The sequence below is a fragment of the Podarcis tiliguerta genome, assembly GCF_965153285.1.
Source record: "Podarcis tiliguerta genome assembly, chromosome: 1".
Taxonomy (NCBI): Eukaryota; Metazoa; Chordata; class Lepidosauria; order Squamata; family Lacertidae; genus Podarcis; species Podarcis tiliguerta.
This window is the reverse complement of record NC_139534.1, coordinates 45980151-46008142: the sequence shown is the minus strand read 5'-3', so window position 1 is coordinate 46008142 and position 27992 is coordinate 45980151. Positions and strand designations below refer to the sequence as shown.

The following is a 27992-nucleotide window of genomic DNA, read 5'->3' as shown; positions in this document are numbered from 1 at the left end:
AGTCAGATATGTTCCCTCCACCCAATACCAGACATCATTTCCAAACAGCATTCATAGGAAGCTTCCAGAAGGCATGGGGACCCTGTGGTCTTCCATATTTAGTCCCATCATCCTGGGGTTGGGAGTTGTCAGCCAGAAACATCTGGAGGACCACATGTGAAGTGCAGCATGCAGGTCAGCAGCAGAAGTTATGCAGTCTCCTCACTGCTCCCCTTTCCTCTTCTCCACTCACAACATCACATGGATGGTGTTACCTTGCCCTCCTCTCTCCCCCATTGCTGTGAGCAGGGAAGCCCCACCCATCAACCAACAGCAGACTTCCACAGAACAGAGGGGTAAGAGATTGAGAAACAGAGAAAGAAGCTGCAAAGAGGAGGCACCACAGGAATCACAGAGGAGCCCACAGAAAGTTGAAACCAGCTTGGATAACTTGCTGCAGGACAAGTGGTGAATGTCTGGCCCACCAGATGTTGTTGGGACTCTAACTCATGCACCTCAATTAAAGATGCTTCCTCTGCACCTGGTACCATTTCACGCAGACTTTTACTACATCCACTCCTGTAGGGACTGCAAATTCATTCAGCCAATACACCTTAATAACTCTGAAGATGATGTTATGCCTTATCCGATTGATGATCTGCATTTTAATATCTCCCTAAACACATATTTACCAGCAGAGTCATAAAGCTGTTTAAAATCTATTGTAGCAAACTCTCCTCTTACTTCCAGAGGTAGGTTGGTTGGTTGGTTGTTTATTTATTTGAAAATATTTGCTAAACAGCATTCCAGCTCTTGCTTCAATTGGGCTTGTGATGAAAAAGTATAAAAGTAGTGTTGGCTAATATGCCCACTCATATTATAAATGACTCTCCTCCACTTCTTCCTCTTCATTTTCACCATTATAAGATGTAAACATAAACAGCACAAGAGAGGCTTAAAGGTGATGTAATCCTTGCATACAAAAATGCACTACGGAGTATATTGCCAACCCAAAAGTCAAAGTTATAAAGGAGACAAATCTCAAAAAGGAACTGAGTATTTATTTTGTGTTGTGCACACTGTAAAGAAGTAAGGCATGTTCAAGGTCACCGCATGTCTCACTAAGGCGATTTTCAAAGCTGTCACTTCCCAAAGGAAGATACTGACAGGGTAGCATTAGCACTGCATCTCTCTGATTAACTGTTTGCATTTCTCAGTCAGTATGATACGGGTATATCGAAGTATACACACCTAAGTAGAGGCTTCTTACAAAATAAAGTGAAGAGGAAGGAGAGGTTGCCCCGTTTGTCTTAAAATAAAACAAGGCTAAAGGAAAATGTATCAATAGATCTTTGCATTCACTGCCAGCCATTGCAGTTTATATACAGAGAACATTAAACAGGCAAAAATGCAAATCAACAAATAAAAAATAAATAAATAAAAACTCTAGAGTGGCCTTACTTTAATGGCATCCACCAGAAATATTGTGGACTTCAGAGACACCAGACTATCTCAGTCTGCAAGGAGAAGACTAAAAGGAAAGCAGGTCAGATAGTAGAGTTTCCTCTCTTCCTGCTCCTTGCCACAGTAATGGCTCATCCACACTACTGCTTGGGCCTGCTGCTTTCCCTCAGGAAAACTCCCTCTTTACTGCTAAATCAAAGCAAACATCAACTGGGTTTCCTCCAGATTAACATTTGCTATGATTCAGCAGGAAAGAGGGAGATTTCCTGGGGAAAGCAGCGGGGCAAACTGAAAACTGTCCAACCTGCACTTTCTAGACATGGGACAAATTAAAGTGTTGACATACACCTTTCAGGTGTACATTATTCTGCCAATATCACATTAAGACAGGCCATGTATATTCTTGCCCTCATTGCGCCCCGAAGAAGCTACCTTATGCATCAATGTGGCTATCAAAAATGAGCTAGAACCCACAGAACAGCATGCTCTTTACCTGGCTAGTCACAATGAGAACCAGCAGTGGAGACATTTCCCCCTCAGCAACCACAGTTTAATTGATGGTTTATTTTCACCTTCACTTAGCTGTATCCTTGAGTGTTTTGCTGCCCTTGAATATGCATCCACTCCTGAAAATGCTGCTACTATGGCAATACATTACTGCCTGACCCAGTTCTACCTGAAATCTAATCAGGGCTTTTAGGCTGGGTTTTGGGTGCTGCAGAATCATATTTGGCAAACTGAGCCAAGAGCTAGTGTAAGACAAAGCAGAATTGTACAAAGACTGTGCAGTCTAAGCATTTCTGCACTGTGCCCAGTTAAATATAGGCTCCAAATACTAGCTAATGAAGGCACTTCGAGAAATGTCTTTAAGGTTAATAGAAATAACGTCTGACTTGGGTAACTTGACATATTACTCCACTTACTTTCTCAACTCACATGGATAAAAATGAGGTGAACAGGTTTAAAATGGGGCACAAGCTGTTATATCGTAAACCGCGTAAACCTCAGATGAAGGGTAACATAGAAACAAATACATAAATAATATCTAGCTTATATGATTTTGGGTCTAATCTCTAAAAATTCATTCCTAATTTGGTCGGCCTAAACTCAAGAGATTTAAGTTGGGGGGGGGATTTAATGAACTGAAAGTGATTTGAGACAAGTTTAGTTTTTCATAGTGTGCATATCTATTATCATTTGACCCGCTACGGACAATGGTCACGTGGATTTTGCTTTGAGACAATACAAAAAAATTGAAATGCCTATTAACCTGTCTGATTTGCTAACCAACATTAAGGCCAGGTTTTCCTATTTGTACATAACAAGAAACTCTAGGTGAACGTAAATCAGAATCTGTGAAGTGAAGACGGCATATGAAGGGGTGGGACGTGGAAGAAGCGCTCAGCACAAAGACTCTTTCATAGCTTCATAAACTGTGGTTGATGGAGCCTGGAATGATCATCCGAGCCAGGCCACTAGGAGTAGCAATTTTATTTCAAATCACTTTCAGTTCTCTGAAGAACACCTTTGGGTTTTAAGATGACGCACCTGAAATAGTTAAAAGATGGAGCCACAACATTTGCAGTGAAACTTAGACTCAGTCCTCCAAAGGGGGGGGGGCAGGGTAGGAAGGGGGTGTGAATGATTCAAATATTTAAATAAATTAAGCTCCGGCACACTATAGCAAGAGATTTAACATAAAGCACAGAGCAACTCAGAATGTCAATCTGCCATCTCACACTGGCACTTCACCAATGAAAATGAAATATACTATAAACGAGCTCAAGTAGCAATAATCATGCTTTCATTGGTCTGTAGTACTGAAGATAAAAATTTGCAGAACATTAAACCAGCACACATCCTATCCACTTCTAGGCAATGGGCAATAAATACATATGTTCTACAAACGGGAGGAAATGTTACAAGACGCAACATGTGCTCCATGTTTGAATGTGTGTTCCCACAAAATAAAGTAAGATTTGCTGCATAATGCATTCCCTGTTCAGGCAGAATCCTGCCTCCCCCATCCCCAAAAAAGCAGGGAACTTGCATAAAACGCAGACAAGGCTTCTCTCTAAACACGATTGTGACAGGTGCCCTATAAATAACAGCAGAGCCCGACAGAAACAGCACATGTTGCAAGTAGGAAGCCTAAGTGGCAAAGACATTTTCACCGGGCATGCCAACTTAATGAGAGTTGTCACCCAAACTCTTCTGCTTTGCTGCTAACAGGATGCAATAGCAAATGTGGGCAGCTGCTTATGAAGGAGTGGGCAGAGGTAGATGGTTTTTCAGTCAAATGAGATGTGGTGCTTTTAAGTGCAAGCTTCCTGCCAATGCCAGCACCCAAAAATCTTCTCTGTTTCACAGCTTCGTATTTATTATTACATTTTATTCTTATTTTTGTGGTTACATTTTTACCGTGCCTTTTCTCCAAGAAGTTCCTTTTACCCTTGTAACAACTTTATGTGATAGGCTGTACTGAGAGATGGGCACTGTGGCCAAGGTTACCCATTGTACTTTGTGGCTGGACAGGTATTTGAATTGGCTGTGCCCAGATTTTAAATCCAACACCCTAAGGTAAAAGGTAAAGGTAAAGGACCCCTGGACGGTTAAGTCCAGTCAAAGGCAACTGTGGGGTGTGGCGCTCATCTCACTTTCAGGCCGAGGGAGCCAGTGTTTGTCCACAGACAGTTTTCCGGGTCATGTGGCTAGCATGACCAAACCAAAACACTGTGAAGGAAACCAGAGCGCACGGAAATGCTGTTTACCTTCCCATCGCAGTGGTACCTATTAATTTACTTGCACTGGTGTGCTTTCGGACTGCTAGGTTGACAGGAGCTGGGAGAGAGCAACAGGACTTCACCTCGTCATAGGGATTCAAACTGCCGACCTGATCGGCAAGCCCAAGAGGCTCAGTGGTTTAGACCACAGTGCCACCTGCATCCAACACCCTAACCACGACATCACACTGGGCCTCTTAGCATACTTCAGGGAAAGAAATAAAATTCTTAAAACAAATTAACTGACCAAATGCATACAAATATGTGTACTACTTAAAGGGAAATTTATAATTAATATATGCACACACACATTTTTCTTCCTGTTCCCAAGCATGGTTACAAGAAAGAAAATACCTCCAAAACCAATAATAAGCAGTATAAGTTTTTAAAGTCAATAGTACTAGTTCAAGCCTACTCTAAAATCTATTTTTATGGCCAAGAATGCACTCCCATAGAAACAGCAGGAAACAATCAGAACTGTGGAGGCTTAAAATCTATTATTTATTTATGACATGAGAAGGCAGGCTACCAATACAGAATTACCGTATTTTTCGCCCTATAGGCGCTTCTCCCCGCTGCCGGCCTTGCAAGCTCCGGGGACAGCTAGGAGGCGCAGCGCGCCTTCCCGCTGTCCCCGGACCTGGTCTGAAGGCTGGCGGCGGGGAGAAGAGCGCTTCTCCCCGCTGCCGGCCCCACAAGCGCCTGGGGGGGAAATAATTTTTTTTTATTTCCCCCCCAAAAAACGTGGTGCGTCCTATGGGCCGGTGCGTCCTATGGGGCGAAAAATACGGTATAATCCCACAGGCTACAAGTGGTATAGCAAAATTTGAGGAATATTTCCTGGAGTCAAAGAGAGGGAATCTGTGGTCCATCTGTGGCAATCATAATGGGATCAGAGTCAATAGATCAGAATCTAAACCACAACCAAGGGACAATCTGGGATTGAGGCAGCAACACAAAGCATGAAGTCCTAAACTAGACGCATCAGCCCTAACCCAAAAGCAGAAACTGGAAAACTGGAGCAAAGCTTAAAGCCAAGTGATCAGGTCAGATCAATGAACCAATGTGGATGCAGGATAAAAGGGCAAAAGTAGGCTTATGGCAGGGTACATAGGAACCCACGAATCAGACTGCTTTAGACAGGAGTCTAAACTGTGGTCCTTTCCAAATTTGTTCCTGATAGTTGACACAAAGACCTTTAAGCCCTTTCCTACTGGAGCTACATTAGCCAACAAAGTCAAACTCGGCTGACCAACCATCTCTGGTGTCCCAGCAAAGGCACAATAGGCTGTTTTAACTTCCTTTCAAGGGACCATAAAAATGGAAAGGGCTGCCAAAGACTTGTCAGGTAGCCAAAACATGGGAGTTTATTGTGCCCCTGGTGGATAGCAATACATGATTGGTAGGCTGTGTTTGATTTGGTGGCCACAAGCTATACAGATCACATGACTGGTTGGGCAAAGGCTAGCTTAGTAAATTTCAAGTTTCACATCTCCTAGTAGAGATAATTTGACAGCAGCTCCTTTGTAAAGAAAGGGGAAGAAACAAAAACTGCTATGAGCCAACAATAACTCCTCCTTAATTACCATGTCAGAAGGTAGCTATGGTAAAGCAAGAGAGGAGCAGTTGTCAATAGCCTCCTAACCCTGGTGGCACATTTAGTTTTATGACAAATAGGGGACGATGCTCAACAGCTATTTGATGAGCTATCTAACAGCTGCCAGGGACCATGCACTGCTGCTGCACAGCTGGAGGTGCACACCACTGCATCATTAAAAGGGCAATAACTGCAAGCTCACAGCACATCGAACACTGCCAACTTTGTTTTGACAAGTTATTTGTGGCCCTAATCAGCTGCGAAGGCTCTTTAGGAAAGAGGCACTGTTGTAAAGAGGGATTAATCTTAGCAGCAACCATGCAGTTATTAAAAATCAGCTGGCACATAAAATCCTGATGGAGAGGTGCAAGTGTATGTCATGGCTGTACAAAAACGAAAAAAAGCAAAAAAAGCTATCAACTCTATTAAAAAGAAGAAGAAAGGATTGAAAGCTGCACAGCAGTAAATCAATAAACTGTGATAGTAAATACTGCTTGGAGGATGTCAGTAGAGAAAATCAGGCATCTCTAATATCCTCCTTCAACAGGGTTATCTATGGAATAACATCTTATATTATTATAGGTATGGTAGTGTTTTGCAGAGGACAAAAGCAAAACTGTAGGACAAAATAGCTATTGCTGTTTGGAGGCTGACCTGGTTAATGGGTTGCAGTAAAATAAATAAAATGAATAGGACAAGGAAGGAGCTAGCAGGGAGAAGGGGAAAGAACATCATAATAGGAAATGGTCAAAATTTACAATTAGGCCTTACAAAAGCAACATTTCACTCAGGCCATAAAGGGTCATTCATTTCGTGCTATGGTCTCTGCCAGATTCTCACACAGTCTATCAAAAACACTCTGGCTGGTCTCATTTGCACGCAAAGAGCTGAAACAAAAAATAAACACTGTGTGAGGAAAATTGGTTAATCAGCATTCATGGCAATTTAATAAACACAAATTAAAAATAAATAAATCTAGGCAGATCCCTTCTAATTCACACTAGCGCTTGTTTATTGTGGTTTCAAAAACAGGAGCTCAAAAGAACCCAATAATTTTACAAGCATGCAGAAGCTTTAGGCAAAAAAGGTTAGAGCAAGCACTCCAGATTTTATTGTTCAGCACCACTCCTGTAAATCAATTCAAAAAACCACACCACCAAATTCACACCCAGATCCAATATTTATGCTTTAGAAGCAAACTGCATCAAAGTGTGTGTTTGTGAGAAAGGCAGAAAGATTGATACACTTCATTTGAACTGTGCTCCTAAGGGGCTTTGATGGCACTTCTTAATGTCTGTGAGACTTTTCCCTCTCACTGTGTGCTCCACTCAGGGTAAGGTAAAGGTACCCCTGCCCGTACGGGCCAGTCTTGACAGACTCTAGGGTTGTGCGCCCATCTCACTCAAAGAGGCCAAGGGCCAGCGCTGTCCGGAGACACTTCCGGGTCACGTGGCCAGCGTGACATCGCTGCTCTGGCGAGCCAGTGCAGCACACGGAAACGCCGTTTACCTTCCCGCTAGTAAGCGGTCCCTATTTATCTACTTGCACCCGGGAGTGCTTTCGAACTGCTAGGTTGGCAGGCGCTGGGACCAAACAACGGGAGCGCACCCCGCCGCGGGGATTCGAACCGCCGACCTTTCGATCGGCAAGCCCTAGGCGCTGAGGCTTTTACCCACAGCGCCACCCGCGTCCCGCTCAGGGTAGCTTTGTGCATTTACTTGGAAACCCAAGCACAAAGTGCATGTAAATAGCATCATTTATTAAGAAGTAGGTGTGTATAGCCTGCAATATGAGGAAGATATATAGAAAAGTGGACCATAAAGAAGGCTGATCGCCGAAGAATTGATGCTTTTGAATTATGATGCTGGAGGAGACTCTTGAGAGTCCCATGGACTGCAAGAAGATCAAACCTATCCATTCTGAAGGAAATCAGCCCTGAGTGCTCACTGGAAGGACAGATCCTGAAGCTGAGGCTCCAATACTTTGGCCACCTCATGAGAAGAGAAGACTCCCAGGAAAAGACCCTGATGTTGGGAAAGATGGAGGGCACAAGGAGAAGGGGACGACAGAGGACAAGATGGTTGGATAGTGTTCTCGAAGCTACCAGCATGAGTTTGACCAAACTGCAGGAGGCAATAGAAGACAGGAGTGCCTGGCATGCTCTGGTCCATGGAGTCATGAAGAGTCGGAAACGACTAAACAACTAAACAACAACAACAAATATAGAAAAGTAATACAAAGCAGTGAAGAATGCAACCCTGCAGTCACTTAGGAGTAAGACTTCCCCAGCTTGGCACCATCCTGATGTTTTGGACTACAATTACCATAATTCCTAACCACTGGACGTGCTGGCAGGGGCAGGTGGGAATTAAGAGTCCCCAAACACCTGCTGGACAGCAGGCTAGGAAAATTTGGAGTAACTCCTACTGTGGGACTTTTGAGAAAGAACCTAAGAGCAATGCTGCATCACACCAAAGGTCCATATGGTCCCAACTAAAGATGGGAAGGCCTGGAAAAAACAAAAACAAAAAAAAGGGGGACAGGGTATCCAATCTTTCTGATTCTTTTCTAGTCCAGCATCCTGTTCTCATATTCATGAACAAGACGCATGTGGGAAGCCCACAAGCAGGGCAAAACTCGAGTGCCATGTTTCTCAGCAAACTGGTTTTCAGAAGCAAGGCTCCTCTGATCTTTGGGGTAGTATACAGTTACCATAGTATCTGTAGTAGCCATCGTTGGCCTTATTCTCCAGGAATTTGTCTGACCTCATTTTAAAGCAGTCCCTGCTGGTGACCATTGCTAAATCCTGCATGAGTGGAACCCATAGTTGGATTGTGTATTGTACGAAGGGGGACTTCCTTTTGTCTTGTCCTGAGTTTCTGGAGCGTGACTGGATAACCAGTTTGGGTATTATGAGAGACGGATCAGACACTGCTTCCTATCTACTGTCTACACACCTTTTATAAGACAATACACCTCTGTCGTTATCTCCCTTTAACTCATCCTTTCTCAGACATGTTCAGGATCCACCTGCATGTCCTAATGTGTACTATGAACTGTGGACTCCCTGATACCATCCTACAATCAATAGTCCTAGATTGCTCAAAAGGTAAATGGATTCAGCAGTATGCAAGCTGAGAACATACAAACAAAAAACATTCATGTAACCTGGTCTGGCCTATGTAAGTAGCACCACCACTGTGCTGTTCCTTCCGCCCTTAACTCATCGCTAAGGCAGTTGTGTTGTTCGGTGCTGTCTTGTACATGCAGTACTTGTCTGGGAGATTTAAAAGCATAACAGTGGTGGAATTGTGATGCTAAGAATAGCCATTGTCAGAGGTGCCAAGTTAATCTACGGAAGGTGTGTGTGACACATCCCCCTCAACAACTGTGCATATGCACAGGATGTGAACTGAGTACCAGCCGAAATGTGACGCTTCTTTCATTTCCAGCTGACTTGATCGCTAGCTTTAGTTTTAAATGGTATTTGGTGCTGGTCTCTCTTGTTTAGATGCAAATAGCAGCTGGTGGGATTTCTATGTAGTGAGGGATAAATGGGAGACTACCCCCCAAAAAAAAATCCCTCCCCATTTTTTTTTTTTTAAATTACATTTCTAGCATAATTTTTAGAAAGACAACAACATCTGATGCCCCTTTAAATGTGTTGTGGAAGGGGGGTTATATATGCTTTTATTTTTATTATATATTTTGTATTTTTTATATTGTAGTTTTGAGCTGTGAACCACCCTGGCATCTATGGGTACAGGGTAGGGCAATATGCAAATTTAATTAATAATGAGAAGAAGAATAAATAAGAATAAGAAGGCCTTTGTTTCTCTCCTTAAATATACAATAGCCCATAAAAGTACGATGGATAATTCTCTGGATAACAAAAGAAACAATTCAGAAAAAAATGTGTAACAAGTGATTAAAAATAGCCAATATTATGTGAAGTGTATTGTTGAAGTAATTCAATTTTTAGATGTCAATCAATTGTCTTTCGGGGTGATTCAGGGTGTGAACAATTAGGAGTAGAGGCAAGCTGGCTCTTTTTACAGTTATTTGCATTTTCTATGAAAAAAGATCAAAAATTGCAAGGAATTGTGATAACAATTCTTGCAAATGCTAAACACGTCAGCACTGAAATCCAATATGAAGTAATCCACATCATGACTAAAATAATTCTAGAAATTATTATGAAGCAAATTAATTAAAGTACTTGTGTAGAATTGCTAGCTTATGAGATTAGGGACAAACAATGTAAAGTGGTACTTTGGTTCCCGAACAGCTTGGCTCCCGAACAAATCGGCTCCCGGATGTCGCAAAAGTAAGTATTCCAGTTTGCGAACGTTTTTTGGAAGCCAAACATCCATTTTGGCTGTCGGCATTGTTTCTGGGGCCAATCAGCCAATCAGAAGCCGCACCTTGGTTTGTGAACATTTTGGAAGTCGAATGGACTGAGTTCGGGAACCAAGGTACCACAGTATTGTAAATATAGCAATGCTCTCTGATTACAGTCAACAACCATTTTGTTCTGTTCCCAACCCCCAAGTGCATTGGCATAGTGCACATAAGCACACCGTGGCCCCGTTCCACCCTTTTAGCAGCGTGTTTAGGGATGTTTTCGGTTCACTTCCGGGTTCGGCGCCATGCGCGTGTGTGCAATCATGCATCATTCGAACGCATATTTAATTGGCCATTGCCTATAACTTGCAAGCATGAAGCCGACAGAAATATGCGTTGCAATTTATGAGCTTTGTTCACAAAGTGCTTAAAATATAACATCTGAAATTTTGTCAACACTGACTGGCTTACAGTCAAATTATGGCAAACTAATTGCCCAATCATATGATGGAGATCTGTCATAAAAGGTTTATCAGCTGGTTTTCAAGCTCTAATCTCTAAAGAACTTATGTGAAAAACTTTGTTTCTGAATTGCTTTAATCACCAACTCTACTTGGTACATGCAATTATCAAAATGTACATGCAATTGAGGCTATACCTGAGATGAAGAAATGTTTTGACTTATTTGAACAGCAGTATGTGTTGTTTTAAGAAGAAACCTGCTGAAGTTGCTTAGTAAAAACTTTTGACGTTGTAGTATGGCTGTAAAAATGAGAGTTAAATAAAAAAGTCTGTGATTTTGTCTTTAAAAGGCCTGTGAACTAGATAAACTGCCCCCTACTTTTTGTTGTTGTTGTCATTCCCACAACTTTCTAGAAAGGCTACAGGCCTGGATGGAGACAGACAGAAAATTATTTGAAGTGTACACACATAACCTATATGGGTTTCTTTCTGCTGAGTGATTAATTACAGGTAAAACAACCCCACAGAACTTTTGACGCCCTCCTGCCCATTCCATGGCAGTTCACCCACTGACAAACAACTTTTGAAATGCTTTCCTATTGAGAGCAGTCAGTCAATCAATGTGGGGTGCTGGTCTCTGGAGCAGGGGGTTGGGATAGGGAAGAATCCAGAGTCCCACTGAAGATCTTTGCATCACTGCCAAAATAATTTAAAAATAGGCAATCCCCATAGGGTTCGAAACTAAAACAATCCACAGCACAAGAATTATTGCATGACAGGGATGGGAATTCAACTTCTGGAATGCTAAATGAATGCAGGAAGCAATCTGCCATTTGGCCCTCTGCCCTGGTGAACATAAAGATTGTCAGAAGTCTGTTTAGTCCAGCACTGACTGCAACAGTGATAAGTTCAACGCACCAAGAAAGCTGTTGTTCCTCATAAAACAGCTAGGAGCCCTTCCACCAACTTAGCATACTGTATTTCCAACTCCCCAAACACTCTTTAGACTGCCCATAGATCTGAAAGAGCAGTTCACAATGGACCTGTGTGGTTGGCTCAGTGCAATGGCAAAATACTTGTCTAAGGTGAAGTTTGGAGTTGCAGCTTCTACTGGGGCACCCCACACTACAGCCGTGGGGGTCTGTTCAGACCATCTGCCCTCAGTGACTGAATATTCTGGGAGATCCTGTCAATGCTCTAGTCTCACAATGGCAGGATAAGGTGAAATATCAACATAATCACTCCTGAGCACCCTCTCCAACACTTTGGAGCCCGTTCAGCACCTGGCTTTCCAAAGAATACCTTGGAACATTATTCCTATTGAAATTAGCCAAGCAACTGGAGTGCTGAAGTTTCTCCACCTGTTGAGAAGCATTTTTGTTTCATCAAGCATTCTAGAGGATCCTGTACATAGTTGGTCAATTTGTCCTGCATTTTATGATGTTTTAATGATTTCCATTGTACTTTTTAGTGCACACTGCTGCAATGTTTTTTGGTATGATTTAGGAGATTTATAATTACCCCTATTGGCTAGTGGACAGCTGGCTGGGCCAGGCAGGTAATTAATGTCTCCATGTGAAAGAGGGTTCCCTGCCTGCTTAAATGAGGCAGTGGTAAAACCACTCCTCAAGAAACCCTCTCTGGATTAAGAAAATCTAAGCAATTACTGGCCAAAGGCCAACCTCCCCTTCTTGAGCAAGATTATTGAGCTGTGTTCATGGACCAGATCCAGGAGCTCTTGGAGGAAACTGAATTTGTGTCGGGATTTGGGCCCAGTTTGTGCCCAGAAACTGCTTTGGACACTTTGTATGATGACCTCTGTTGGGAGAAAGAATGGGGAAATGTGTGTGTGTGTGTGTTTTGTTCCTGTTTTTATTGTGCATTTTGTGCATTTATCTTTGCTTTTATATTTTGAACCGCCCTGAAAGCTACAGATGAAGGGTGGTATACAAATTTATAAATAAACTAACCCATAATAGATGTATATCCAGGGCTGCACAGATGCCTGTGACATTCTGTAGCTCTCAACCATTTCATTGACACAATTATTATTTGGAAAATCTACATGACCTTGACATCAAACTCATTTGCAGGTCTGACATCTTATTGTGAACTCATCTGGCTGTTAGTATAGAGGCCAGGACATGAAACTGAACTTAATTGTAGAATACTTCAATGATTAGTCATTTTGTAGTTTTCAACCACACACACACACACACACACAATCATCCCTATTTAGTACTGTTCAGCTTGCACTCAGAATAGCAACTTTGCTCTACTGTGAGTATAGTCTATTTTTTCCAAAAGAAACACATAGCTGAAGCTGGGGCATATTTTGGAGATGGTACAGTGAAGCTCCTTCTTACAGCAACATCCTGTGTATGTGGTGCTACCTTTAGCAAATATATCCAAAGACAGACTGCTTACTGTAGCTGATGTTCTTCAAATAGTCATCTTGGAGACACACATATTGGGTCTTGAGCCAAACAAATCTTGGAACCTCCTAGAGCTGAAGAAAAAAGAAGAGAGCATTCATAACTCCACTGAGAAGCCCCTGTGCTGTGTGCATGAAACCGCAGAGATTTCACCCCTACCCTTGCTCTTTAACTTCAGGTTAAAGAAGGTTTTGAGATGCTGCTCTGCACAGGTACAGAACTCATACAGAACTCACAAGGGCCTGCAGAAAATGAGCTCAGATAATAATTATGGTATATTGTTAAAAAGCTTTGCAGGCCTCATGCTTGGTCAACACCTCAATGGGAGACTTACAAGCTACTTCTCATAGCAAAAATGGGAAATCATGGTGCAATAAACAAATGGAACAATGCAGGTTGGGGTCTCAAGAGCGTCCCTGGCCCATTCACCCAGCACTACAACTTTTCCAAGATGGACTATGTTGCCATAGGGGAAAGCACTTGGTACTGGCTTTGATAAATGCCAGCTGTGACACAGCAGAACCTCTGAAAAGGAAGTGCAAAAGACCTGTGCCACATTCTAGATTCCTGAATTGTTGGGTGAAGCGGATCTTCTTCCTCTACCATCCACCCAGACAGAAGAGCCAAAGTTCCCTGTCCAAATTTAACAAAGGATGTCATTTTCTCCTAGAGCACCACTTCATGGCTATTCAGTGTTGGGTGAAGGCAACACCTGGAATTATAATTCGCAGGTAGTATCGTAAGGGATAAATATTAGCTATAGCTATATAGAAGAACTATAGCTCCAGCATTTGTTTAGGGAGATGCAGTACATCAAAGAAATATTAGACTTAATTGGCTGGTGATATCTTGTTTTACCCTTGACAAAATTCCTGGCAAGTCTTTAAAACAATTTGGTCTCATTTTTTTACCCCAGGGTTTGATGAGCAGCATGAAGACGGTTTGCTGCTGCTTACAAAGTCCAAGACTGTCTCTAGGGCATACTCACTGGACAAAATTCTCCTCTAAAAGAACACTTGTTCACACATGGGAGTTCTGAAAATCTGTTGTTTCTCAGTCTACAATTAGTCAACTGCCTATAAAGCTGGAAGCTTTAAAGGACATTCTTGATCAAAGAAATACCCAGCACTTCTGCATAACTTTGGAGAATAGGACAAATGCTGCACAGGATTCCCAAAAATCATCATCAACTTTAGAGGGCACAAGATATAACTCAATTTCATAACATATCAAACAAAATCCATCCTTGATTAAACACTACAGAATAATTGTTTACAAAAACAAAAGGATGAACAAATAGATGCTACCACTGTATTAAATCTCTAGTGGTGATCAATTTAAATACTAAATAAGAAGCAGATGGTTCATGGACAAATTGGGCTGCTGCAAATGAGGGCTGGTGTGTGGTGTGTTTGTACTTCAGAATGGAGTTGTCAAACTGTTCATGATAGTGCCTCCTCTAGGTAGATACATGTAAATTTATTCAGCTTTGACTCTTTAAAATACACTCTATTGTGAAAAGGAATGAGCCCGGTTCAGATTATCTTTTAAAATAACTAAAACCATAAGTGTGCAATTACAAATGAAGATGCTCATCCCATTTATCTGTACAGTTAACTCACATCTTGTGCACATTTAACCTGTGCGATTGCAGCTTTACACACTTGACAGCCAGTGGACTGGCACTGCACAAATTAAACACACACACGGAGGAAAGCCTAAAGGCTCTTTTCACTGTGCGGAAACCTGGCACAGAAATACTGTATTTTTCCATATATAAGACACCCCCATGTATAAGACGACCCCTGTTTTGTTTTTAACCCAAAATTAAGAAAACAAATCTCTAAATAAGAAGTGAAAGTCCGGACAATCAGTGGTGGCAGAAAGTTGTTGAGCTTTTTTGGGGTTATTGCTTTCAAAGTTTCCAGCACACAGTGGTGCCGAAGCAAAGGCAGCAGCTGGGGCACCACACTTCCCAGAGTCTGATAAGGAAGCAAACAGCTTAAAAGCTCTCTGGCTTGTGTGGAGGTCAAGACCCACCCTGTGCACCAGCTTTGGAAAGGTAGGGGTGCCTGCGTGGGAGCAGTTCCAGGCCTGTTTTGACGATACACAAATTTAGCTTTATATGTCATCCCTTGAACATAACCCTCACACAAGTCGCGAGTCAACTGTACTCAGGTTTCCTACTCAAAATCTCGTTTGGAGAAGGCCTGGCAGGCAATACCAAAGTGTTGGATCCAACACACTTAATAATCAGTGCCATGGGCTTTGACAAGCACCTATCCCTTCAGCTCCATATAAATGATATCTTGCATAAACTACATTAACTGCATTTCAAATACCTAAGAAGTCTGCTAGGTGTTGTCAACCTTGTTTTTTCAGGCATGGTCAGACCTCCCTGCCTGCCCGCCCACACCCCACCCACCCCAAAACCCCAGGAATATCTATCAAGTCCCTAGAGGGCTAGACAACATGGCTGGTGGGCTTCCGTGAGCATGGTTGGCTGATAAGTTGTGTAAGCCTGCCTAATCTGAACAAGATGTTAACTCAAAAAAACCATTCCAAAAACAGCCTCTCTTTAATCAATGTGGTGACAGGAGATTTTAATCTTTGAGAATTCTAGGTAAGATAAGCTACTCTAGGAAACACGATGACACTGTAGAGTTCCTATTCCCCAAAACACACTTTGCTTGCAACTATTAACTACACTTTTTGACATGGACCATTTGATTGTGAATATAGCTGGATAGGGAGAGAAAGCTCTAAAAGGTCATGAAGTTTATTTGTTCCTCTTTCCCGTTCATTTCCCCATTAACATCTAGGGTCTTAAAGGCCCTGTAATTTGCAGCTCCTTCTCAGAAGATCAAAGGTGGTTATAAATCATACTTTCATTATAAAATGTATGTTTTTAAGAGTAAACTTGCTTTTCAGTGACATATAACCCCTGAAAGATATTTAGAAGTGAACTGTTCAATGGGGAGAGTGAGAGATAGAGAAGTGGATTTATCTCCTTAAAAAGCATTTTAGGACCGAATTACTCATGCAAATAGCTGCGAGATTGCCATTCCTTATTATTCCATTGTTATTTCTTGTATACTGTTTTATATTTGTATTTACCGATCTTTAATGTTGATTACGTTGTACAAAACAATTAACAACTATTTATATTAAGGTGGTTGCATTATATGACCCCATTTGTTTGCGGTCAGCATGCATGTGACCGCTGACATGCATGCCATTTTCAGTGCCAAAAGGGGGTGGGGGGGCAGAACGGAGTGGCATGCATCTTGCCGATGTGCGCAGTGGCTGGGAATGGAACCCCTGCATAAGTGGGGATTCTCCCGTAATCAACTTCTAGATCTGATACAATTGTATTCAGACTAAGCACTGATTCTTACAATATTTTGTACAGGCACCCAGCTACCTGAATCATTACCTTGCTACTCAGTACATAAGAAACTTTTATTTACATCAAGTAGACCAGTACTTCTTACTGTGACAATGCACAAGACAAATATAGGTCTACTTGAAAAGTAGAAATAATAATTTTAAAATATGCATTTTCTCACATACAGGAGGAAGCATATTTTTGTCCTTAGATATCCTACTTCTACTGAGCTGCAAAATTCAAAACACTTGGTTTCAAGATTTCAAAATTCAGTACTGTCCCAAGGAAAGCAGGCCATTCCAAATAAGCACAAGTGGCACATAAATTCAAAAATCAGGTACATATTCAGTACAAACGAGGAATATGCACATAATGATATAAAAACATGTATTAAAAAGGCACAGTTGGACAGTCTGAAAATGATGTGCTTTTATTGTTCATAATGATACAACTGACAGCAAAAGCTCTTCACATGAGACAGCTTTGAGTAAAATCCAATTAAAAATCCACCTTGGGGAATAGATGTAGCTACTAAACTGGGTCTGAATAATTCTTCTCGTTTAATTTTCTAATTTAATGTTGTTCATGTATACGTTTTTTATTTTTGTTGCAACATATTCAATATGAATTGTTTTGCAAAAGAAACACAATTCAATTATTACTTAAGAATTTCACATATGAAACCTTAACAACCAATCAAGACTTAATTATAAGGTCAGACCTATCAGTCAATTAAGGAAGACTCCCCAACCCCAGTGCCCTCCAGATGTTTTACGCTACAGCACCCATCAGCCTCAACCAAGTTAAAGTTGTAGTACCAAACAGCTGGAGGGTACAAGATTTATGATGCTAAACTGATGCTCTCTGTCAAAGTATAGCCCCCCAATGTTGCCATAACATTGAAACTCTTTTTTCTGGCAAACTCACTAGAACAATATAAACAGAATAAGTTTTATCAAAGTTTTTCTCAATCTCCTACTAGCTATATTCACACCAAACAGTGCAAGTAGTCTGAAGTGCATGAAAATAATATTATTAATGGCTATTGGCCAAGATGGAGAAGATATGAATCCTCACATTTGATGTACTGCTTCAGCCAAGATTCTCGGAAGGTCAAAATGAACAAATATTCCCAGTGAGTAATCTTGTAAACCCTGCATAAAAACACATTCACAGTACAAAGCATTCATGGGAACAGTATACTAGATGTTCTGATCTTGAAAGCCTCTTTTTAAAAAATGAACCGGGTTTGGGGAGATTAACCCTAAATGTAAATAGAGACATTGGTAAAATGTCAAATCCCAGCCAATCTATGCCTCTTTCACTGTCCAGCTGAGACAGCTGCAGACTCTGAAAATAAATGGGTACTTTTCCAGTGGGAAAACACACTGTCCCAGCATCCTGGAGGCTGGCAGGAAAAATCAGCTTAGCCAAAGACCGAATGATCTTATTCAACAACTATGATTCCCACGGAAATAGAACAAGGTCCCTGATAATGTCAAAATAACAACAAAAATGGAAACTGAAAATATGACAGTGGTCAAACGACACAATACATAAGGTTTCACTTACCACATTACAAAGAAATCTGCTCAGTGAATGTGTACAGCAAGATATTATACTTCATTGCTCATTTAGCAACAGCAGAGTAAACGAAAATCAGTACTGCGGGGCTGTCAGCCAACACTATCCCTTTTGAAGTTTGCTCAGCAATCAGACATCAGGATTTGTTATTATGAGTTTACCATTAGGAAGAAAACCATATACTAATTCTGGGAACTGTACACGTATAGTTCTTGACATGTACTATACCGAATTCCACAGGGAGGCAACTTAAATTATCCTACCATAATATGGGAAGAATGCAGCACTTTTAGATCCCACTAATTTAAAGATGAGTATCTTAAATAACAGAGGGTCGTGTTTAAACTTCCTAATGCACATAATGGGGCTTGGGAGTGTTTATGTTCTATCTCAACCAGCAGTTCCAGCCAGGGGACAAGATTGAAACCCAAAAAGGCAGAGAGTTATGTATCAGGTCATGTGCCAGTTCCAGATCCAGGAATATTACATACCCAGCAGTGCAAGAGTCCACACCCACTACTGCTGGTGTAAAATAATCTGTGATGTGGGCAGTAAATATATATGGAGGTATGCACAGATGCTGCATAAACCTCCCACTCCTATGTTTATATATAAGGATCATGGCAATAGATATAACATGTCACATCACAGGAACAGTGGTGTGATGTCTGGGTACCCACTCCATCATGTATACAGAACAATCAGTTTCACTAATGCATAAACCAGCCTATAGAAAAGTCAGTATCCAGGCAAGATGAAGCCTTTCCCCCATAGGAACTGAAATCCAACCCATTCAAGACTTCCAAGTATCTGTTTAAAGCAAGCTTGTATTCCAGTCATGTTTTTCCCTTTGAGAAGATGATGGCATCTGACTCCAAAGCACTAAAGCAGACAAAATCTAGCATGAAGATGCTGCAAGATTTGACATTTTTCATGTAGCAGCAAGTCAGTATGACACTTGCAAGCATAGTGTAACTAAGTAAAGCTTTGAGCCCACTGATAATAGGCAATGGGTGGCAATTACATTCAAAGATTCAAAAGGAAGGAAATGAGAAGTACAGAGGCAGTGAATAGTACAGCCTTGATTTTGGTCCTTGAATTCCACAGTAGACTCCGCATAACCTTCATATAACCTCCAATGACTCATAAATGAAGCTTGAAAGTCTAGCCCTACCTTACCCAAACTCACTCAAATTCCCTTGTTTCCACAAATAGACTAAAAAGAAAAGAAAGTGACATTTGTGTCTTCACTTACCCACAGCCTTCAATCTAAGAGCATTCAAACATGTTGGTCTACCTTCTCAGCATTCTTGACAATAGATCAAGATTCAGAAAAGTCACAGTGGTCTCTCGTGTGCAATTACTGGCCCTCTTACAGTCTCACCTTATCCAACTTTCTGTTACAGTCCATGACTCTCAAGGCAAGTTATTTTCCCCAATAACTTTTCAACACCAGTCACTTGGAACCCATTGAGGGAGACTGCTGTAAGCTCAGAATCAGGGTACTATAGTCTTTTAGATAAGCATGCATGGCCACAAATGAATTATTATGGTTCTAAATATATAAAAATAAGCTGATATGATAAGCAATTAATGCTCTTGGGCTAAACACAGGGACAACGGATAAAATCATCATGGGTACAGAAAGCCATAAAAAATGTTGCCAGAAAAAATTCTCACCCAAACAAATGTATAGTTCATTCATTTTAATATTATGTATTCCATAAGTTTTTACTGTGCATTTAGGACTTTGTAGTCCTTGTTACTCTTCCTGGCTTAAATAAAAATGATAAAACTCTCTGCAGAACTAGAAACTTAACAATGCAAAACATTCAACTAAGGGTGGAAGAGCATTTTGTTTGATCCACATTTTTGAGTGAAGTGACCTAATTTGCAGCTCCTGGACTATTACATCCATCTGAATATAATCAGCCTTTGAATTTCCAAGAATTTAGTAATATAGTCCTCTGCTCATAAAACTTAAAATTTGCATATTTGAGAGTAACATACATTGATACATGCATTCATGGGAACAAAATTCTTATTTATTGTGATAAAACTTGATGGTTTTTTTTTTAAAGGGATATTAAAGTGAAAACAGGTCAGAGAAGACTTATGAATGAGTACATGAGAACGTGGCACTGTCTAGAAACAGACTGATTTGTCTATCCATGGATACAGGGGTTAAGACAATGGGCTGGTTCAGTCAACCATATCTTGGAGAAAAAGTGAGATGTGAATAACCTTTCCCCCAAGCATACAACCATAATGCCGCTCTCTTCATGAAAGCCTCATCCTAAGCTGGTAGCCACTAATTATCAATCATTTCAAATTTATTCCAAACTGGGGGGGGGGGGGGAGATTACTGACTTTGAAAGATGCCAGGATATTAACACAATTTCAGGCTATGGTTCACTATCCTGGTTTGTTTCTAAGCTGTTACCATACTCCCTTGTTTTGCTCATGTTTGCTCACAATAGAGTTGTATGTGCAAGCATGTAATTCAGCTTACTAAGCAGAGCTATGATTGCCCAAACACAACTTAATGCTTGGCAACATCCAAACTCCTATTGTAGCGACACAGACCACAAGGAAAGAAATGCAGGGAAATGAATCATGACACCTCATGTTTCCCAAAGTAGTTCCCAAAGTAGTTGAACCCTATTAATTTATCGGCAAGGGTTTACTCAAGCCTTCCAGTAGAGAGTATTCTGGAACTCAAGAATGCTTTGCAACACTCACTTTTAGTGACCTTGCCAAGTCACTTCTGGACTCAAGAGTTCCCACTTGTGAAGCAGAAACGATGACGCCTACTCATTTCCCTAGTAAAGTTGCAAGGATTTTAAAACTTGCAAAATCTTCGAAGGTGAAAAGAAATGTCACTGATTTTTCTTCTTTTAGCACAGACATTCAGGTATGAGGGGGTGAGAAGAGACACTTAACAGGTGAACCAAGTTGAGACTTCTTATTTTATTGCAATAGTTTTGAGAAATCTTTTTGTAAAAATGTACATACCGTATATACTCAAATATAAGTCGACTTTTTCAGTGTATTTTTTATGCTGAAAAAGCCTCGGCTTATATTCAAGTGAGGCGAGTGGCTGCAGAGGGACGAGCGGCGAGAAAGGAGCAAAGGCAGGCACAGGAGCCACGGCTGGGAGAGGCGCTGCGCTGCGCCTCTCCCAACCGGACTCCTATGCCTGGTCTTGCGAGGGACGAGCGGCTGCTCCTTCCTCCGCCGCCGCCTTTTCCGCTGTCGGGGGCAGTGGAGGGGGAAGCAGCAGACTGAAAGCAGCCCTTTCCGGCTGCTTGTTCTTCCTCCTCCGCTGCCGCCACCACCAGGTTTGTGGTGTGGTGAACAGGCTTATACTCGAGTCAATAAGTTTTCCCAGTTTTTTGTCCTAAAATTAGGTGCCTCGGCTTATATTCGGATCAGCTTATACTCGAGTATATATGGTAATATGACGGTTATGAGAAATCATCTTACATCATTCTATGGAGGGATCCCCCCCTCCCCGCGTCATTAAAATTGGCTATTTTACTGTTTCAGAATGATGGGGTATATTGTGAGCCACAGTTTTCTCCCAGCCTTTAATTTATTAGGGGGTGATGGAACCAGGCCTGGAAAAGGAATAAACAAGCAGAGATATGACAAAACGAAGGTGGTGGAAGACATGACTTTAAAGGCACAGAATATAAATGAAATGCAAAGTGTATGTCTCTTGAGGGGAAGAGGAGGTGTACACATTCCTCCAACAAAAACTCACAGAAGAGAGAAAAATGATCAATTTTTCATATATCAGTATGTGCAGAGACTCCTCAGGGGAGAGGCTTGGAAAAAATGAAGTCAAAACCGGTAGACGTTATGAAGAAGTTGGAAAGAAGAGCTGTGATAAAAGAGCAAATGAAATGGAGATTACTAGATGTTCAGAGAAGTATTTGGTGAGGACAGGTCAGCTCACAGGCTATTTTAATAAGATGACAACTGACACCCAAGCCAGAGCAAAGGCTGCCATCCTAAATAGAGCTTTGGACATTATCACATGCTGTTTACCAACCAACGGATACAAAATGGTGATGCATAAGTGTTCATGATCATAGTAGAATAATTCATTTTGTTTTGCGGTCAGACTCACTTCTAGCCTTCTTTTTCTACAGCAAACCAAAAGCACAAGGCAGATTGTTCTAGGTCAGCCATCTTCAACTCAGCATTTTCCAGATGTTAGGACTACAACTCCCATCATCCCTGTCCACTGGTCATGCTAGTTGGGGCTGATGGGATCTGGAGTCTAACAACATATGGAGGGCAGCAGGTTGCGGGAGGATACTTTAATTATTTAGATGAATCTGGTTGTTGCACACTCATTTTATGGACAGTGCATTATGGTTAATCAAAAAGATCTGTTTACCCTGGCCTCTGGCATATGAGATAGATAGATGATAGATGATAGATAGATAGACAGATAGATAGATAGATGATAGATAGATAGATAGATATAGATAGATAGATGTAGATATTTAGGACCCACCATATTCTTTTAATTCTGTTTCTTTTACCTGTTATTAATATTGTGTTTTCAAATTGCTGTAACCCATCCTGATATCCTGGAGTGAAAGGCAGTTAAAAAATTGAATCAACAATAATGATGACAATTATCATCACACTACTGGCTAGGGGAGAGAAACACCAAAGTTTATGTGTGTAGCTATTTTGCTGTGTGCAAACCTACAGCCAATTAAATGCTTCCCAATGCTTATACCTACAGTAAAACAAGTATGATAGCTATGCACACACATTAATTTCCTATATTGGCATATACATGCTTAGGAAAATATAATGCAAGAAGTGATTATGTTGTGAATTGAAACTGAAAGATCAATCAGGCCCTTCTGCAACTGTGGCCATTAATTTCCAAGGTTAAAAACAAGCTTAGCAGTGGTGGTTCTTCGTTAGTGGAATTTGCTCCACAGGAGAGAATCCAACTCAATTTTGAGTGACCCCTTTTAAAGGGGGTCATGGGAAACGCTTTGCCCCCCCCCCTCCATACCAGGCATTTGATCTGTAGGATGCTGGAAGTCAAAACCGAAAAACTACTCCATTTTATAGTACTTTGGTGTTACTGATTTTAAGAGTGAGGTTTTTAATGCCCAGTTGGTATTACTGTATTTTATATTCCCTGTAAGCTGCTTTGAGAACATCTCTTGAAAAGCAGGATACATATTTAATAATAAGATGTCCTAAGGGGACTGACAACATTGCTGGGTTCAGAGTTTTCCCAAATGCACTACACACCAGGGGCATGAACACAGAGAGACAAATTCGATTTTTTTCACTTACTGAATTAGCTACACACACACACACACATGTGTCAAAGGTACTCAGTACATTAAATTATCCAGGATCCAGCAAGGCAGCGGTAGATAGGGCAATAAAAAACAATCAAGTAGGTAGAAACTCAGAAAGCAAGCAGGTGAAGTGAGAGTGTGTCTGACAGGCACAAAAGAACAACTGCTTCCCTAATCTCAGAGCAGCAGAAGCCCCTTGGATTTGACAAAGGCCATCAGCAAAGGATTCTCAACTGACTTCATTGCCAAAGGAGAAGAGAACAGGTCTTCTTCCAGAAGACTAACTGGTAAAAATATACACAGCAGAGGGAAAAAATAGAAATGGAGAAATGAAGTCTTGTAAGACTCTGCATTAGGAGCATTGCTCTTTAACAATCTGGAATTTGCAGGTATCAGGATATAGTCTGAAGGCATATGAGGTCAACACCTTGCTGAAGCCAAGGAGGTCAGTTCAGTGTTCGGACCACATGTACCATTCCTTGAGTTCCATGATGGATTTATTTAAAGACATTTGTATGCCACCTTTTGTTTTTTACAACCCTCCCAGAGGAACTAATAACAAATAGCTTGAAAACCCAACAGAGCAACAAAGCTAATAACTTCTATGAACCATATAATAATAAGAATATAATAATAATAATTTATTATTTATATCCCACCCATCTGGCTGGATTTCCCCAGCCACTCTGGGAGGCTTCCAACCAAATATTAAAAACAATACAGCATCAAACATTAAAAACTTCCCTAAACAGGGCCACCTTCAGTTGTCTTTTAAAAGTAAAATAGTTGCTTATTGCCTTGACATTTGCTGGGAGGGCGTTCCACAGGGCAGGCGTCACTACCAAGAAGGCCCTCTGCCTGGTTCCCTGTAACCTCACAGCGAGGGAACTGCCAGAAGGCCCTCAGCGCTGGACCTCAGTGTCCATGCTGGACGATGGGGGTGGAGATGCTCCTTCAGGTATACAGGTATACATGTTGATTAAAACAGTTTAAGCAACATATTGTCATGCTGGACAAATAGAAAAAGACTTCACCTGAAGCTGAAAAGGCATCAAATTCAGTGCCAGTCAGGCATCTGTGGGGGAAAGCTCTCTACATGCAGGGAGCCATGACTAAAGATGCCCTGTCTCCAGTCACCACCTACCCCAGAGCAATGCAAAGAAAAGGCGCAACATTTGGACCGCCTCATGTACGATTAAGGGCTTTAAATGGTAAGCACCAGCATGACTGTTTTAGAACTAGTGAGATACAGTCATTTCAGGTGACCTCAACAAGTATCCCAGCAGTGGTACTTTGCATTTACAGTGGTACCTCGGGTTAAGAACTTAATTAATTCTGGAGGTCCATTCTTAACCTGAAACTGATCTTAACCTGAGGTACCACTTTAGCTAATGGTGCCTTCCACTGCCGCTGTACCGCTGCCATGCAATTTCTGTTCTCATCCTGAAGCAAAGTTCTTAACCCAAGGTACTATTTCTAGGTTAGCGGAGTCTGTAACCTGAAGCATCTGTAACCCGAGGTACCACTGTACTCAAGTTTCAGAGAAGTCTTCAGAGTCAGCCCCAGGAACAACCCATTTCAATAATCTGATCTGGAGGCTCCCAGAGCACCTATAACTATGGGTTACAGTTATAGAGGGAGTTGTAGCCGGTGAAACGACCTAAGCCAACGAAAGTCACTGCATGACATAGTTGCCAACTGGTTCCCCAGTGACAAAGCTGCATCCATGGCATCCACAGACACTGAACCTGAAACACTTCCACCATGTGAAAAATTAGCTTCAGTTTACTAGCCTTCAAACAATCTATTCCTATTCTCAGACACTGATTCAGAACCCAATTTAGAATCCAGTGTAAAAGAATAACAGAGCCAAGGGTGTCATTGGCCTACTGATACCACCTCTCCAAATCCCTTCTTTTCAGCAATTTTATGGAGCTTTCCATAACATTATCACGGAGATGTGTGAAATTTAAAAAATGATTTCGGCATAACTTGTGGAAAATGTCATAAGGTTGACCTTGGGGAAGGGGGGGAAAAGATATTCCTAAACCAAATGAGAATACATAACTGGTTAATTACCTTGAAAGAATGAGCTAATTTGCTTTTTCTCCATATTCCCAGAATGACAAAAAGCCAGAATAAAAGATATGTCCCTTGATAAAAATTGAAATATTACTCCATGTCCAACCATGGTTTGATTCTGCTACACATAATCAAATTCAGAAACAGCCTCAGGCCAAGAAATGCCTGTACCTCAGACTGAACTGAGTGCTCTGCTGATAAACATCAGCTTGGAAACAGTAAGCAATTGTTTCCTCTCTGTTCTGGTGACTCAAGGACCTGAAAGTGCTTAGAATTTTAGAAGTTACCCTGCGGAATCTCTACAGATTTATTCATCCCATAACCCTGTCCATCAAGGCCTAATTTACACAAATAAGCAGACACACAAGGGCCACTTGCAATCCACACCAACAACCTATTCACAGTTTTCACACCATTACGTAAAAAAAAAAGGGAATGATTTCCAAAAGGGACAATGAACCTGGTGGATCTTCATAAGCACAAACAACCTGGTACACAGGGAAGCGCCCCCCCAATAAGGATTTCAAAGTGCACCGTGTTAAAGTCTAAACAAACTCTCAAACCTATGCCTGTTTACCTTGAATTCAATAGGGCTTACTGCCAAGTAAGGAGGGCTCCACAAATTCCATGGCAAACCTTCCTTCCATCTCTGGCGAGTATGATGAGGATTTGCACTTCTCCACGTCTTGGAGAGGACAGAGATTCAGTCATTCACCCACAGCACGGACAACGCTCCCCACCCCCTTCTTAAGCTTCAAGTCAGAGAAGGATCATCAGAGATCTTGAATCAGGGGTAGCCAGCATGGTGCCCTCCAGATAATTATGGACTACAACTCCCTTCATCCTTGACTACTGGCTATGCTGGCTGGGGCTGGTGGGTGTTGTAGTCCAAAAGAGCTGGGGACCGTCACTTTGGCCATCTTGTCTTGCGTTGTACTTTAGAGTCACTCACAGTGCTTTGAAGTATAAAGGTAAAGGGACCCCTGACCATTAGGTCCAGTTGTGGCTGACTCTGGGGTTGTGGCTCTCATCTCGCTTTATTGGCTGAGGAAGCCAGCATACAGCTTCCAGGTCATGTGGACAGCATGACTAAGCCGCTTCTGGCGAACCAGAGCAGCGCACGGAAACGCCGTTTACCTTCCCGCTGGAGCAATACCTATTTATCTACTTGCACTTTGACGTGCTTTCGAACTGCTAGGTTGGCAGGAGCAGGGACCGAGCAACGGGAGCTCACCCCGTCGCGGGGATTCGAACCACCAACCTTCTGATCGGCAAGTCCTAGGCACTGTGGTTTAACCCACAGCGCCACCCGCGTCCCTTTCCGAAGTATAGGACAATAGAAATTGTGTGTGTGCATTACTAACAGGCAGGACAGTGCCATGTTCACTCAGAAGAAGTGCCACACTTTTAGCCCTGGTGCAGCCACATGACACACACCAGAATTTATCTGATAACTCAGTCACAGCAGATGCACTTTAAAAAAAAAAAATGTTATTTTATTGATTTGCAAAACAAATAGAAGTGAACTTGAGATAAAGCTAAATATGACAGACTGGACCATTGCTTTGGCCAGGCAAGAGAGGGGAAAGGATGGAACTGACCACTTTGTAAGTTTTATAGGTCAAAGGAGGAGTTGGGAAACCACAACGGAGCAAGATTGAATGTCCCTGAAATAGCCAATCAGGGGAAAGAGAAAGGCACCCAAAGAAATAAAGTAATAAATCAGAGCAAGTGTCTTAAGATTTTGTTTGTTCATGGGCATAACAAAAGTCTACCATATAGATGCAAAGTCCTCTGGTTCAGTATCCCTCCTCAGTACTTTCAGATGTTTGAACAGGAGAGACAGGCACTTTCAGCACACACAACAGTGTGTGTGTACATATGTCTATCTCCAATTCCCTGGGCAAGAAACTTGAGGCCTATAGTCTCTTATGATTTCTTCTGCACCAAAAGATCCAGCCACTCTCATTTTGAGGGTCAGAAAGTGAAACAGCGAGTGCTTTACACTCCAAATAACCCTCAGACAAATCATTTCCTTATTCTACCTGGCAGCCTCCTGCAGACCTATTGCCAGAGGGCTCACTGGAATCTTATTAGGAGCTTTTGCACATTGCATAAACAGACCTGCACACCCCTCTGCCCTAAAAGCCTTGCAACTTAACACGCAGAGCTGTTCTACCTAGACTAGGCCCCCTTCAGAGCCCATCAGAAAGCTATACAAGTATTCAGTCAGTCATAAAAGGGGCCCTGAGGAGGAAACTCATCAGGGAGCTGCAAAACCTTTAACAGCTGGTTAGTACAGCCTGGTCCAGTTTCAGAAAATGTATATTTCTGCTCATGTTAATGGACCTTGTACAATAAACATTTCACTGACAGGGCAAAAAACTCACCTAGCCAAGCCTTTAACTTGAATTCTGCATAGATTTAGCCTACCCTGGACATGCATTGGCCTTCACCACCAATTTCTCTGTCAACTCTATGGCCTCATATCTGCAGCTAACCATTGCAAATGTGAACTGTGAAAAGTAG

At 41.7% G+C, this 27992-nt stretch overlaps 1 protein-coding gene across 8 annotated transcripts in view; it reads right to left on the bottom strand.

Annotated features, from left to right (window-relative positions):
• The window catches only part of SEMA5B (semaphorin 5B), a 350137-nt gene that overhangs the window by 258740 nt on the left and 63405 nt on the right, over positions 1 to 27992 (bottom strand). For 6 of the 8 annotated variants that reach the window (XR_014503687.1, XM_083406846.1, XM_083406852.1 and 3 more), the window contains exon 2: positions 13057 to 13138. The exons of 1 other annotated variant lie outside the window; for it this stretch is intronic. The gene's annotated coding sequence lies outside the window, so the exon portion shown is untranslated. Of the gene's footprint in view, positions 1 to 1440; positions 1460 to 13056; positions 13139 to 27992 lie in introns of those variants that run through there. One more of the 8 variants, XM_083406849.1, reaches the window with a different exon arrangement.